The sequence below is a fragment of the Bombus fervidus genome, chromosome 3, assembly GCF_041682495.2.
Source record: "Bombus fervidus isolate BK054 chromosome 3, iyBomFerv1, whole genome shotgun sequence".
NCBI classification, from domain to species: Eukaryota; Metazoa; Arthropoda; class Insecta; order Hymenoptera; family Apidae; genus Bombus; species Bombus fervidus.
This window is the reverse complement of record NC_091519.1, coordinates 4,099,845-4,115,352: the sequence shown is the minus strand read 5'-3', so window position 1 is coordinate 4,115,352 and position 15,508 is coordinate 4,099,845. Positions and strand designations below refer to the sequence as shown.

At 48.0% G+C, this 15,508-nt stretch overlaps 1 protein-coding gene and 1 long non-coding RNA gene across 4 annotated transcripts in view; both read right to left on the bottom strand.

The window, feature by feature from the left end:
- Positions 1–15,457, bottom strand: part of LOC139985325 (uncharacterized) — a 77,780-nt gene extending 62,323 nt beyond the window's left edge. The window contains exon 1 of the long non-coding RNA XR_011799390.1: positions 14,980–15,457. This is a non-coding gene — a long non-coding RNA (uncharacterized lncRNA). The remainder of the gene's footprint in view (positions 1–14,979) is intronic.
- The window catches only part of LOC139985317 (uncharacterized), an 83,240-nt gene that overhangs the window by 62,323 nt on the left and 5,409 nt on the right, over positions 1–15,508 (bottom strand). The gene's annotated exons all lie outside the window — the stretch shown is intronic.

Sequence of the window (15,508 nt, the reverse complement as noted above, 5' to 3'; positions counted from 1 at the left end):
AGTTTGTTAGTGTCAGTGGGCCAGTAAGTGGGTTCGTTTGTACTGAGGTAATTAAGTCTGTTAGCGTTTATACAGTTCAGTAGATTTTTTCCTTTTACTGTAATGGGTCTGCTACCCCATTGCTTATGTTTAGCGTTATAGTCTCCTCCAGCTATGAATCTATTGCCCAGGTCTTCGAGGAATTTATCGAAGTTTTCTTTGAAAATAGAATGTCTAGGAGGACAATATATACTACTGATGTGGTGATTGGACCATGCCAATCTTCTATCGCTACGTTTGTGGCTTGGAGGTAATCCTTCTGGAATGATGGAAGCTCATAGTGTTTTATGTTGGTCTTGATGATAATTTCGGTGCCGCCGTAGACCTTTCCACTGGGATGTTGGGTATAGTAAAAGTTATAAGGTGATGGATCGTGATAGTGAGAGGAAGAAAATGACTTGAGTTAATTTAACAAAACAAATTTATTTTAATATAATCAAGGTGTACACTTAGCGTAGGACTTGCGATTATTATATTAGCGGTTCGCGGTATTACTAGTAGCGGTTCGCGATTCGCGATTACAAGTTGGACTTTTGGTCGATGCGTTTTTGATTCGCGCTATAAGTTCGGATGATGATTGCCTAAGATGGCGAGGAACTCTGAACAATTGTTATCAATTGCCGACGATTACTCCGGACCGATATGTAACGACTGACTTTCCGTCACGATGATGCCGCGAGGGAGAACTATGTTGGAGTGTGTCTGTGCGAGATCATTGACTCTCATCCCGAGAGGATCGGCCGGCGAGGGCGCAGTGGTGCCCCTGGACGCGCCTACAGAGGGCGCGCGAGGTCCACCCCGACCTCCGATGGGGGCTAAACTTAAGTGCTGAACTCTCCAGCACCCGGGGACCACCAAGCAGTGCGGTTGGGGATCCGGACGATCTCCGGGAATGGGACGCGATGTGACATAGCAGCACACCGCGCTATTTGCGGACAGATTATTGTGCGGGGGAGAGGGCTGGTATGTCGCCTCAGCGATTCTCGGGCACCCCTACATAGCAAGAGGGACGGTCATCGTAGAAATTTTAGGCGGTTGGAGCCCGACACTACTACGCCGCTCCTCCCCCTAGAAGCGGCGGGTGTCCGTGCGGATTTCCTCCCCGAAGAAAAAAAAAAAAAAAAAAGAGGATGCGAGCAAGATCAGATTCGTTAAGGAAAGCCTTGGATCGGAAAGTGAGGGAAATGGACATCGTTATTTTGGCTAATTCTTGTGTTGGTGGTTGGAAAAGGATGCGAACTGCCCTTGAAAGAAAGTCGCTAGCGGGGAGCATCGTACGTGAGAAAAGCCACACCCCCAGCGCTGTGTTCCCTGGTAGTGGCGCTCCTAGGACGGCGGCGGTGCCGCCCCCCTGCTGCACACGCAGTTCCTTTATCGCGTCGCTCTCGCTGGATCGGGCGTTCTCTCCTTGTCTCTCTCCGCCCGCTCCTTCACCAGCATCATTTCCTCGCAGAAGGTGCGGACGGCAGTGTATTCTTGACGCCCTCTGAGCATGGCCTTCACGACTGCTTCGGGGGCTACGCTCTCGCCGATGACCAGCTGTAGAACGCGTCGCGGTTCTGCCCACGCCAGACAAAACTCCAACGTGTGCTGCGCCGTGTCTTCCTCTTCCTCGCAATGGTGACAGATGGAGGTTACCTCCCGCTGAATCCGCAGCAGGTACTTGCCGAATACTCCGTGGCCGGTGAGCACCTGCGTCATCCTGAGGGTCAGCGGGACCCCGCCTTGGTCTCTCCAGCCTTCCCAGTTGGGAAGCACGGCGCGGACGGCGCGGTGTGGCCGCACAGCGTCCTCCTCGACCAGCCGGGAGTGCCATCGCTCCCAGGTATCCAGCTTTGCTTCTTCCTGAACGTCCGGTGCCGACCGGCCATCGGGCGGTGGCGTCGTCGCACGCCTGTCCAAGCGCAGGTCCCTCAGGTGTTCGTACACCCGCCTGTATCCTCTCGCTGTGCGGATGGCGGTCGTCCTCTGCAACCTCCTCAGAAGTACCAGGCTGCGGCGGCTCGCCATTAGGTCTTGGGCCCATACAGGGGCCCCGTAGAGGACTCGGGACCGGACTACTCCCTCGTAAAGTCGACGAACGCTCACTCCCGCTCCGCCGACATTCGACAGCAGGCCGCATAAGGCGTTGGCTGCGGCAGTTACCCTCGGGACCAGGAGCGCAAAGTGCGGCTCGAAGGACCACTGGCTGTCGATGGTGAGTCCCAGGTATTTCATCTGGCTTCCCACCGGCTCCCCGTTAATAGTCACGGACAGACCGGGAGGAGGGGTTCCTCTGCATCGATGGTCAAAGAACCACAGGGCCTCGGATTTGGCCGATGACACGCTCAAACCGAGTCCCTGGATGGCGTGCACCGCACACGCCACGGCGTCCTCCGCGATGTTGACAGTCTCGTTCCACCAACGCCCCCCAGCGTGTACCAAGGTGTCGTGGCGTAACACACTAAGCCCGCGCCCGGTGGCATAGGGCATCGAAGGACGCGGTCGTAAGCGGTGATCCAAAGGATGGGTCCTAGCACGGAGCCCTGCGGTACGCCGCGCTCGACCGGTCTTCTCACTTCCCCATCTTTACTGACGTATGTCACCCACCTGTCACTGAGGTACGCCTGGATGACCCCGACAAGGCACGCCGGTACCTCGTAATAGCGCAGTGCCTCCACTATCCTCGCCCAAGGGATGGTATTAAAGGCGTTCGTGACGTCCAAGGAGATCGCCAGTGCCACTCCTTCTCGGAAGACCACGTCCTCCGCCATGGACATTACTCGTCCCACCGCGTCCACTGTCGAGCGTCCTTGTCGAAACCCGTATTGGCTGTCGTGCCATCCGGGCTCTCGCCGCGTCATATGGGCTTTCAGGCGGGCGGCTATCACTCTCTCCAGTAGTTCGCCCACCTCGTCCAGCAGGCATATCGGTCTGTATGCGGACGGCGAGTATTCACTAATCTCTCCGTTCGCCATGCCCGTGGGTAGACACCGTCCTTTAGGCATCTAGTGAAGAGATGCCGCAGGCGAGGCGCCATGGTGTCCATCGTCTCCACTCAAACTTGGCCCGGGATTCCACCTGGACCCGGTGCCACGTCGCGGGATGCCATCCTCTTTGTCGCTTCGAGCAGTTCCTCCTCGGTGACTCGTAGTTCCTCGCTCCACTCCGTCGCTGTCGACGCCACACCGTCGTCGTCGTCGGAGGTGGTGGAGGAGGACGGTCCTGGCTGCCCAACGCAGCTGTCCTGCCGTGGGAACAGAGTGCCGATGACGTTGTCCAGCAGTTCCGGGTCCATGTTTGCGGTCAGCGGAGGGGCCGAAGGTCGCTTGTTGGTCACGCAGGCCGCGCGTACGTGTCCCAGCTACAAACACTTGTAGCACTGCAGGGGCCTTGTCGGTATGGCTATTATTTTGTCCCTGGACCAGCCCAGCACCACTTTTCCTTCCCGGGCTAGTTTCCGGGCTCCTGCCACCGGGCACTTGATCCACGCGGACCCGAGGCCGCCTCTGGATGCGCCAGTCTCCCCGACCTGCACCTCCGCGCTGCTGCATCCCGCCGCCGAGGCCAGTGCTCGCCGCAATTCTTCTTTGACTACCGAGATGACTATCCCGACCACTCTCAGCTCCGCCGTCTTCGTTGGAGCCGCGACTCTCACCGCGGTCGGGTCTAGCACCTCGGTCAGTCGTGCCGCTAGCCGTGATGCCTTTCCTCTGTCCCTGTCTCCAGGGACTCTGATAATTATGGCGCACGTCATGACCTTTCTCATCTCGACGGACTCTACGCCGATCTCCGTCAATGGGATCTTCTGTCTCGCCGTTGCGAGCACGTCGGCGTACGACATCCTTGTTCCCTCGCTCAGCGTTACGGTCACCGCGGATGTTCGCTGTGTGCGCGGGAGCGTGGCCGTCCTTAGTGTCTGCGTTGGTCCCTTCCTTGTTGTGGCCGTGGCGGTGCTCGGTCTCGGCGCTCCTGTGATCCTGGCCGGTGTAGCCGCGGTCGCCCCTTTCTTCGTTTCTTCCCCGGCGGTGGCGACCGTCTTCTCCTGCTTCTTCTTTTCTATCTTCATTCTCCTCCTGGACTCTACTACCCTCCATTCATAACCCCCTCTCTCGGGTGCGCCACTATCTGGGTGGCCCGGAGAGTGGCCGAGTGGTCCGCCTTGCTTCATGGTTCTGGGGTGCGCGGACGTCGGCCACCATCGCTCCTCGATAGCCCTAATTATCGTTGGCCCGAACTCGTTCAGCCTCTTCTCTAATCTATCGATGCGCTCGCTGTCGCTCTGGCACGTTCGCGGAGGGGGGCTAGGCACAGGGGCCGAGCCATCGCACCACGGGTACCCGTGAGTGCAGACGGGCCTTCACGATAATTCTTGGCGAAGGGCCGCGTTTTCCTCCTCTAGCGCTGTCAGCCTTGCGTCCACGAGCCTCGCGGATGCGGTGCCGCTATTGTGTCCCGGCTCGGTCTTCTTCTCTGCCTGATTCCTCCATGCGGTGGTGATATATGAGGCAGCGTCCTTGAGCGCTCTGACGTATGTCCCTTTGAGATTGGACGACGTCATCGCGACTCTCATTATATCAGAAACTTGCCGCGTAACCTCGGCGCTGTCGTCTGCCGCCGACCTCGTTCTAACCTCCAACGCAAGCTCTTCGAAAACGTCCGGGGTTAGCGACGTTAGTTTCCGTTTCTTCCCTCTGGACATTGACGAGGCCAACGACGAGCGGGATGCGAATGACGCGACCGATTCCTCGTTGTCGGACCTTGCTCGCGTCCGGAATCCTCTCCCTACGGTGGTATGGAGTCGTCCTCTTCGGCCGGGGTGAGGAAAATGTCCTCCGACCTGTCCGCGGTAACTTTGCGTACCCCTCGTTGTTCGCCTTGGGGATTCCTCTACCTCCATCCTCCTGCTTCTTGCCGCCTCGCCAGGCGTAGAAACGCGTCCGGGGGCCTGGCGGTCCACCCTCGAACGGCCGTGGTCGTGAGATGACAACGCAGCTGGACCCACTTTACTATCCACGACTGCGCCGGTACTGGGGTCTCCCTCCCCTGCACCGTAAACGTGCTTCTTTTTGTTGTCCAAGTCCATGTTTGTATTTAGTTTGTTGGTCGCGAGTCGTCAAGAGAAGTTTCCATCCTGGTGCCACTCACTCTTTCGCACCCTGTCCCGGTCGTAGTCGGTGCAGGGTGACGGGGAGCCCCACGGGAAGGTGAGGTGAGTGGTCTTGACGGGTATGACGTTTCGGCTAACCTGCTACGCGCAGGAGTACTGGCACGGGAGAGGATCAAAGTTGGTGAAAATAAATGTTCGCTTAATCTTATTATATTATTAGACAAATTATTTTATTATATAATTATATTATATTTATAATTTAATATATTTATAATTATATTATTTTCCACAACAAAAGTTTATTCCAATTCTAATTGGTTATTAACAGAGTTATCGTTGAGATTTTGAATACTCGAAGTTACAATAGTTCGCGATACGTTTTTACCCTTATTAATTACAAGATTTTAATTTAATTGATTTTTCAATAATTTACAAATTGACAAATACAAGCACGTCGATTAACAAAACTGACAAGAACTGAGAACTAACGAAACAAAGAACTAAAAGCTAAAGAACTAAAGGACTAAAGATCTTAAGAAGTAAGAGCTAAGAAACTAAGGAACTAAAGAATTGAAAGCCAAAGGAACTGAGGAATTAAGAGCCAAAGGAATTGAGAACTAACCGCTATGAACTAAGAAATTACTTGCCATACAAATTGTTAAATTCGATTTAAATGTCAAATTGAAACGCTCACTCGCGAAATTGGTAGTTTTAGTCTTCAAATTGTCAATTGGCCACTTTTTATTAGATTCAATGGACGCTGAAACGAAAGCAAATTTGCTGCGTGAAGCATTCGTTAAACTACAGAAAGCAGGTATGACTACGTGTTCTTTAACCCTAGATGGACCAAGCGACCACTTTGTTATAGTTCAGCAATTGTGTGTTCGAATATGCGTCGATACGAAAAAGGCAAAATAGAAAAGATTGAAATTAATGATCTGCCTACTACATTTCTGCACCCCGTGTCTAGTGAGCCAAAATATTAGTGTTATATTTGATTCACTTTATATGCTGAAGAATATTAGGAATTGCCTAAGAGAGTACTTAGTTGTGTTGATGCAGAGAAGAACAAAATCGAATGGCGATATCTAAAAGCTCTAGCACCGCTGCAAGAAAGTGGGAGTTTTCGCCTGGACAACCATTTGCATCGAAAAATGGCGAATATAATAATATGTGCCGAAACTCTCAACTCGAGCATTGCTGATAACATCGAATTTTGCTGGAAAGTTCTCCATCTTTCAGAATTTAAAGACTGCGAGGCAACTACACGTTTCTTACAGTACGTTGATTACATATTCGATTTTCTGAATATTAGAAATCCATGAAGAACACGTTTAAAAAACCCGTTAAAACGCGATAATGAAGATATTTGACGTTCTAGATTACTTAAAGAATTTTATCAAGCAACTTTAGCAAAAATATTTAGCAAGCATTAATGAAAAGAATAGGGCGTCTATATTTATTTCCAGTCTGAAAATGGGCTTTGTCGACTTTTGATTTGTACGTAAAACCATCGAAATAAAAAATGATCCTCCTCACATATAAAATGAGCCGAGACCACTTAGAATTACCTTTGGCATGATAAGAGGTAGAAGTGGGTAATGTCCTTATACTACAACTACTCAGTTTCTTTGTTGCATATAAACGATTGCTGGCTCGACATAATATTTCTATCAATACGGGAAATGTAATGCCAATAGATAATATTAAAATATTAAACGTCTCGTTAGCCAAATCAAGAAAAAAGCGTGCAGATATAAATCGGTACAACTTAACCATTTACGATATAATATACAAATCATTAGTAGCTGAAAAATACAGACTTATTGACCATCCAAAAGAAAGTTATAATCCTGATAAAATTAGTGAATTTTTTAATTTTGCATGGGCGCAATCTCCGAATAGTAATGAATTTTCTAAACACGCTATTGGGTACATTTCTGGTTGAGTAACCTTATCCATTAAAAAAAGGAAAAAGATTAATTTCCTTATAGCTTGTGATGAAATGGAAACAGATAACATATGTATCGACAAAATCCTACTGTTTATATCACAATAATCACGCTTGATTATTTAATAATCTCCGTAAGGCGCGTAACGCGAATTCAAGAAAACCACCGTATCGAAGCAAACTTTCCAGCACTTCTAGCCGCTCGCGTTTTTCAGCTGGCAGTAAAATAATAACGAATTATGTTGTTGTTTATTACTTAAACCTGTGACCAGTTGCCATAAGACCGCCGGATTTGAAAATACCACCTCAAAGCCAAACCCAATACATTTTAATTGAGTTATAATAGACATTTCTCACAGTCTTGCATATAAATGTTGCGCATTTAAGCTTGCCCTTCGTTTATAAACCAAATATCAGTGGCAATCAATACTGACGCATATGTTACCACAGACGCACAGCTATGAGCAGAAATGGTATCGACAGCTTTACATTTTTCTTTTTTTCTAATTTATGCTTCTCAATGGCTTCTTTGATTATTTCCCTTGCTTCGTCATAGCCTCTCCTCTTTCTGTGTAGCCGTGCTCTTGATTCGATTAGTAGTCGCGTTTTCTGCAACCAGTATCACAATATCGTTCGCATACGCAATCGGCTCACATTCTGTTACGCTCGTTCTTAGTTCGGCCAGCAGGTCGTCGAATATGAGATTCCAAAATTTTGGACCCAATACCGATCCTTGCGGGCATCTGAAGCGGATGAGGATGTGGTGTTTTGGATCGCAGAAATTATCAGGTTGTTACTATTGCAACCGTCCAATATATTTTAAATCAATTCTTTAAAATAAGGTACAACGTCGATAGACGTCCTTATAGGATATTTCTTTCCAGTGAAGTAAATCGCTTGTAGGTACACTACAAAGATTCGCTAATGCTTTATATCACACTAAACACTTACTCGTATTACACATAAACTCGCTCGCTAAATCAACTCAATAATCGCTAGATAATAATCTCGCTCGTGACCATGTCTGCTTATATATACTGGTCGGGGGAAGTTGGAAGATTCAAATTCGTTTTGGAACGACGGTTGCCCTCAACGGCGGCATTGTTTTTGGCTAGAGATAATCCAGCTTTATTTATGTGTGTCAAAGCAGTATCCGTAATCCAAGGCACAACAACAACATGAGTCGCTCTCGCTTCGCCTCGTCCTATGACTCATGTGTCCCCACACATCCTTTGGCGACGAGCTTGTTGATCACCTCGTTTTTCCATGTGATCTGCACAGTCCTTTCGGAGAAGTAGCTCCGTGTTAGCCAGTACAGGTTGTTTGGGCAGCCTCTTCTCTTCAGTTCGTGCATGATGTTCGGCCACAATACGTTGTCAAAGGCGCCTGATACGTCGCGAGCAATTGCGAAGACGTATTTCTTTCCGCTCATTTGCTCGACTTTTTCACGGAGTTTAATTATTGCGTCCATCGTCGATCTTCCAGGGTGAAAGCCGTATTGTCGGTCTGAGGTCATTTCGTGGTCATGGAAGAGGATTGACATTCTAGAAGCCATCAATCTCTCCAGTAATTTGCCCACCATAGAGAGCAGGCAGATTGGCCTGTAAGACTTCAGGCTACTTCTGTCTCGGTTCAGTCCTTTCGGGCTGGTAATGACGTTCCCCACTTTCTATCTTCTTGGGAAGACCCCCCAGGTGAGACAGCCGTTCATTAGGTTAAGTAGTTCTTGGTGAATTCCACCTCAGGCGCATTGGATTACCTCTACCTCGATCATATCGACATTTCCCCTTCGTCAGACGTTTTACTGCGCCGCAGAGCTCTTTAATCCGAAACTCTGTGATGTCTTCGACATTCGGAAGGGTTGCCATGTTTCGCCTGATCTCGGTCTGTTCCGGCGTGTCAGATCCTTCCTGGTCATCGGGTATGAGGACTGTCAGCATCGCCGCTGCATTTGATCGCCAATTGGAGGTATCTGCTTGTGATGTTCGCAACGTGGACATCATTTCTTCCCTCCTGAGTTTACCTGTGACCGTTCTGTAAGCGATTCCCCAGGGCTCTTCCTTACCCTCCTTGGTTACAAAGATTTCCCAGCTCTGGATCCTCGCTCTCGTTACTACCTTTGTGTAATTCCTCCTGATTTCCCGATACCGTAGCTTTTCTTGTTTCCTCGTTGCAGGATCCTTAGCTTGGTATCTTCTTCTTGTCTGGTAGGTGTTCCTCTTTTCTCTTGCGAGATCGGGCGTCCACCATGGCACTGATCTGTTATGCCATTTCTTTTTTGGAATGGTCGCGTCGCAGGCTCTTATCAAGACTTCCTGCATCTGCTCGGCTATCCTTTCAACGTCGTGGGATTGCTGGAAGGTTGTCTCTCGGAGTGCCTTTTTCTCCTCCATGACAACTCTTTGAAAGACCTCTCAGTTGGCATTCGTTCGTCTTGTCAAAATCCAGGCGCGTCTCCAGGATTCTATGATCGCCGGAGGTTCCGTCCTCGTGAACTCTCCATTCTTGCATAAGCGGTATTAGCTCTGGACTCGCCATGGTTACGTCTATATTCGATCGCCCTCGAGTTGTCTCGAAAGTGTCAGCTTGTCCTGGTTTGTTTAGGATGTGGAGGCCGTACTGTGCAATAACGGCTTCCAGGGCTTCTCCTCTGTCATCAGTGCTCCTTCTACACCATAGCGGCGATTTGGCATTCGTATCTATGCAGACAATGATTCTCTTCCCGTTGAGGCTCCTCAGTACTTTTTCCAGTTATTCGATGCCGACCCTGATGTTCTCGGTCGGCGGAAAGTACTGACTTACTGAGTAGATCTCCGTCGCTCCGTCGCTTATCCGGACACATACACAGTGAGTTGTGCGCAAGCCGGCGATCTCAAGCGGCGTCGTGTATCTGCTTTTGACTCCCACCGCTGCCATTGGTGGGTCGTATTTCGAGCCTCGACAGGCCATCGCGATTTCTGTGCCGAGTCTGGGTACTTTTCCTTCTGTGCTGTATGGTTCCTGCACTAGCAGGATTTCATCTCCATCAGCTCTCATCTGCGTTCTGATTTCGTGGGGAACAATTTTTGATCGCTGCATGTTATGCTGCAGGATCCTTATTCCCCGTCGTCTCCCAAGTCCGCTTCCTTTTTCTTTGGTCATACTATTAATATGACGTTTACGACTCTCGCTTCAAGCGCCTTTTTGTACATCGGGCAGTTCGCGTTGGAGGCCACGTGGTCGCAATTTACGTTCTTGCAGTTTACGTAGCTGGGATTGCTGTCCTTGTTTGGGCACTCTTTAGTACTGTGCCCACTTTCAGCGCAGTGCGTGCAGATTTCGTAATTAACACGGTAGTACTTTGCCACGTGTCTGTAGCCTTAGCATTTATACCATCTACTAATTGGTATGTAGTCCCTGACCTTACATGCATTCCAGGAGATATATATTTTACCTTGTAGTAATTTTTCTCTTACCCGGGGCCGGGGGGGGGGGTACTTCCATTACCCAATTTGTCTCATCTTGGTCCTTGCATCCCGTTCTGTAGCAGAACTTGATGGTTGCAATGTCACTCTCGTTCAGCCTGCCTTGATTCTGTCTCCTCATGCAGGCCAGTATATCCTTTTCCAGAATGTCCCTCGAGACGTCGTATATGATCATCCTGGGGGGTTTTCGCTGTGGTGTGCTGGCTTTTAGACCAGCCTCCTTTAGTTTCTCATTTTCAGTGAATGCTTTGAGGCTTTCTGGCTTCATCGTTTCCACGACTAGGCCGTTGTCACTTATCCTCCGGATTGCGGTAACTTATATCCCCTCTTTACGAGGGTTTACTAGGGTGAATACCGCATCGCATGCTTCCTCACTCGTTCTAATTTCGCCGTCTTCTACTTCCGGGCGGATTATCACCACGTTTTTCAGTGGTTTGACCGCCTTTTTCTCAGCGTATGAGAGTTGTCTGACTTCCGATTGTGCCTTTTTCTTAACGGCTGTCTCAAGCCGCTTACTGACCTGTAGCGACTTATTTACGGCACTTAGTATTGCCGTTTCTTTGGTCTTTTCTTCGCCCACACTTTGTTCGAGTCTACCAGTCAGGTAGCTATTGTGGAGCAGGAGCTGTCGCGGTCTGTTCTTTACTGACCTTTTTGCCAAGATGCTGGCAGGACGGCCGTTTACGGAGTGCGGGTGCCGCCCCCCCCCCCCGTTACTTCGGAACGGTTACGTTGGCGGGTGAGCAGCGTATCAACTGCTCCGGAACCGTCCTGGAGAAACGGTAGGACTTAGAAAACGCCCCGTCTAACCTGAGGCGAGTGAAAGCCCCTGCAGGCCTAACTACTCAAGGTAGAAAAGTACTGGGTACCTGTGCGTGCTGGTTAGGGCGTATCCCAACTCCGTATGGTCCTAGGGGACCTGGGTTCAGTATGATGAAAAGTCGGCGCCTAGGTATGAGCCGATAAAACACGACAAACTACTTGTTCAAGCGTTCGCGGTTATGTTAAAAGGCGTAATGGCCCGCGCTATGTCGCATGCTTCAATATGGCGGCGTCCGTGTCACGGATCAAATTTCTGCTTAGCACGTGTTACGCCAGATGCGATGGTCCTTGCGAGATTCCTCATAGTCTGGGCGCCAAGACCTATCTATTGTTACACTGACCCGCAACAGGCCTAAGGAGATACCATAAACCGAATCTGTTCAGTTTCATTTCTCTTCACATAAACATTTTCGGTTTACAGATGGTCCTCGTGTTTGTTGCACGCTCTTACCTATTACGGAGAAAGCGTGTGTCTGGCGAGATAACAGACTTTTCCCATGAACAAGGATGCCCATATCTGGTTTTCTTTGTCTTTACAACTTTATTTATTAACCAATGGGCATCGCGGATCATTACCCTCACTTTTTAACCGAAAAGTGTGGACGACGAATCCGCGTTCTGAGTTCAAAAGGGCACACCCACACCGAGCTTTCTTCCTTGATGGTACGAGACAGGTCCGAACAGTTCTTCTTGCGATCTTTTGTAATAAAAAACCTAACTGTGACAAATAAACTCGATTTTGTACTGAACCTTTTGTAATCACTTTAAAAATTACGCAAGGTTTTCTAAGTAGCCCGTGCGGCGGCGCTTCTCTCGTGCGGTCAAATATGGCAGTGTAATTAGCGCGCGGCCCAATATGGCAGCTTGTGCGTAATTCCTTGGGTAGCCCGTGCGACGGCGCTGCTGTCGCGCGTCCTAATATGGCATCCATACGTGTTTAACCTCAAAAACGATATTCTTTTACTTTCCACAGCCTGTCCACAACGGACTCCACTAAACTTTTTATGTACTTCACTTCTGAAGCACTAGCACTACACTTTAAACCACTTTCCTTGACCCGATACTTTCATGTACCACGAGATCTCGGTCACTGTTTACGGAGCGATATGCACTCGTCCTGTCTGCATGCCGCCATCTTAGTAGATCACGACTTGCCATCAGATCGTTCGCCCATACCGGTGCCCCGTACATCACTCGGGGTTGAACGACGTCCTTGTCGCGTAAAAATTCAACAATTGATTAAAAATAAAAAAAATTTGTCAATTTCCGAACAGGAGATTTTCACTCAATTTATACAATAAAATAGTATTTGCGGTTCGCGAAGATAGACTTTTTAATATTCAGGCTAGTACGGATTTATTCAGACTGACTTGGATGATTTTGAAGGGAGTATTTTTTATTCGTTGGAGTTATTCGTTGGAAAGAAGGCTTTGGTCGTACTTATCATATATTTCTAAGAACGGCTAGAGTGACCGAATGCCACCCAGACGGCTGAGAAGGAATACTACTCGGACGGTCACATGTGATAAGGCGCTTGGAATTTTAACTTATCGCATAGTTAGTCGAATTTCACCTTTGACACCCTCGTATAGTTGGCGCACCGCGACTCCAGCCCCGCCGATGTTGGGCAGCAGGCCACACAAGGCGCTAGCCGCCACCGACACCTTCAGAATCAGGGAGTCGAAATGCGGCTCGAACGTCCACTGGCTGTCGATGACGAGTCCCAGATATTTCATCCGCGATCCCACCCCGACGGTTTCGCCCGCCATATTTATGCTCAGACTGGGCGGAGGAGTCTCTCGCCTGTCCTTGTCATAGAACCAGATGGCCTTCGACTTCGCAGGGGAGACCATGAGGCCCAATCCGCACACAGCACGTATCGCGCAGGCCGTTGCGACATCGCCGATCTTCAACGTCTCGTGCCACCCGCGACCTCCGACCAAGACCAGAGTTTCGTCAGCGTAGCACATCATGGCCGCGCCATTAGGCAGCGGGAAGCGCAGTACCTCGTCGTATGCAATGATCCACAGGATCGGTCCCAACACCGAGCCCTGTAGTACGCCGTGCTCGACGGGCCGCCTTTCCTCCCTCTCCCTGCTGGCGTAACATACCCACCTGTCAAGGTAGGCGCGGATCAGCCGAACGAGGTAGCTGGGAAACTCGAAGTGCTCCAGAGCCGCCATTATCCTGTCCCACGGCACAGTGTTAAACACGTTCACGATGTCCAACGCCACGCCATCCCGGGAAATCATGTCCTCTGTGAGTGCCCGTAAGCGTTTGACCGCGTCGATCGTCGAACGTCCCTTCCGGAAGCCGTACTGGCTTTAGTGCCAACCCGGTACCTGTTCCGACAGACCTGCTTCCTTGCGATGTCCCTGCTTTGATGTCTTTGACTTCAGAATATATGTCCTTTATTTTTACTAAAAAAGTTCTGTTGGGTTTTACGTATGTATAGGAAAAAATTGTTCGAAATCATGCCGCTCATTATGTATTAAAACATCATCGAAATCAACTTGCTTAACTATTATATACTGACATGTACTGTAAATAAATTATATGATTTAAATTAAACCATGGATAGAGCAAACTAAAACAATTATAATAAGCCGCACAACAATAACAATCAACTATACTGTAATATACGTAACTTTGAAAAATATACGAAGTGTAATGTTTCACTTTGTTCGTTCAACCGTTCAAAGCTAATGTTGTCACGAAAAGATACGTTGTGAAAAAACAAAAATCTACCTATAAAGGAGCAAAAGCATAAGACATAAATAAGATACAACTCATAAACTGAGAACAGACCAATAAGAAATACACAAGTTTTAGGGAACTTCGAGTGATCATGTTACAACGCCTCCAGAATAGTAATAACGCTTGAGCTGTCCACAGACTTACGTCATTTAAATAATGAAGCATCACGAATTTTTCAGTGAAAAAGAACTTTTCCATGAGTTTCACGTAGATGCTTTATCTGCTTGTCCGTTCGACATATGTGCTAAATTAGTGGTTTAGTAAAGAATAGTTCCTCAGAATGTAATTCCGATTTAGAGGATGTGAATAGATCATCAAGGAAATAGGCAACTTTTCGAAAATCGTTGGCCACTGACATTTGTTTAAGGACAAATACACCGACCATTAAAGTGTTAATACCTCGCATCCACCACAAACATTTATTTATAAAATACAAAGTTTGTAATATTATTAAAATTTTATTAAGATATATCAGAGTTACATAAAGTCCATTGCCTAAGTAAATTTTGCTATTATTATAAATGCTAAAAAGAAAGAAAACGTAAAGAAAAACGTAAAAAAAATTAAAGAAAAACTAAAGAAACAAATCCACTGCGCCAAAGAATCTCCTTGAAATATGTAGACGTAATATTTGATATGCTATAAATTATTATATATATTCAATACTAAAAATAACACCAAACTTCATAAACATATTACTTAAATTTAATAATTCACAATTTATTATCAATTGATACAATTTGTACACAATATTATTACCACCTAAAAATATATATTTTTTAACGGCATATTTAACGGCAAGTACCGTACGTTAACGTATTGTGCAATAAAACATTAATTCTCTATTCATCATACACCTTCCATTAATACATTGGCCTCTTTTTTTGTTTTTAATCGAGGAGGGGAAAATGCTGTTACGCATGCCCAGACTGAACTATGTGGGAGTCGGCCGATGGCGTTGCCATACCCACTAAAAACTCCTCCTCTCTCCGCTCCTCTTCTGTGCAAGCATCAACCCCGGAACCGCCTAACGGCATTACTTCTGGCTCGGGCTTAAGTAAGCACCACTTCCTCATACTTGAGTCCCATTTCTTCTTCTTGTTTCTTTAGTTCTCCTCCTCTCTTCGAATTTCTCCTGCGTCATTCTTGCTAGCATAATTTTTCTGCACAAAGTCTGAAACCTTGCCCAGTCGTCTTCCTTCTTCACCACTAGCTCCATTAAATTCTCCGTTGTTAGTGGTGTGCCGACGTAATTTTCTAGTTCCGTCCTCTCACGTATCCACCTTGGGCAGTGGAAAAGCGCATATTCAGCGCCATCGCCTTCAGCATTGCAGTTCCTCCTTATTAATCATTTTTCGATAGACATTAAAAATTCCATACCCTGTC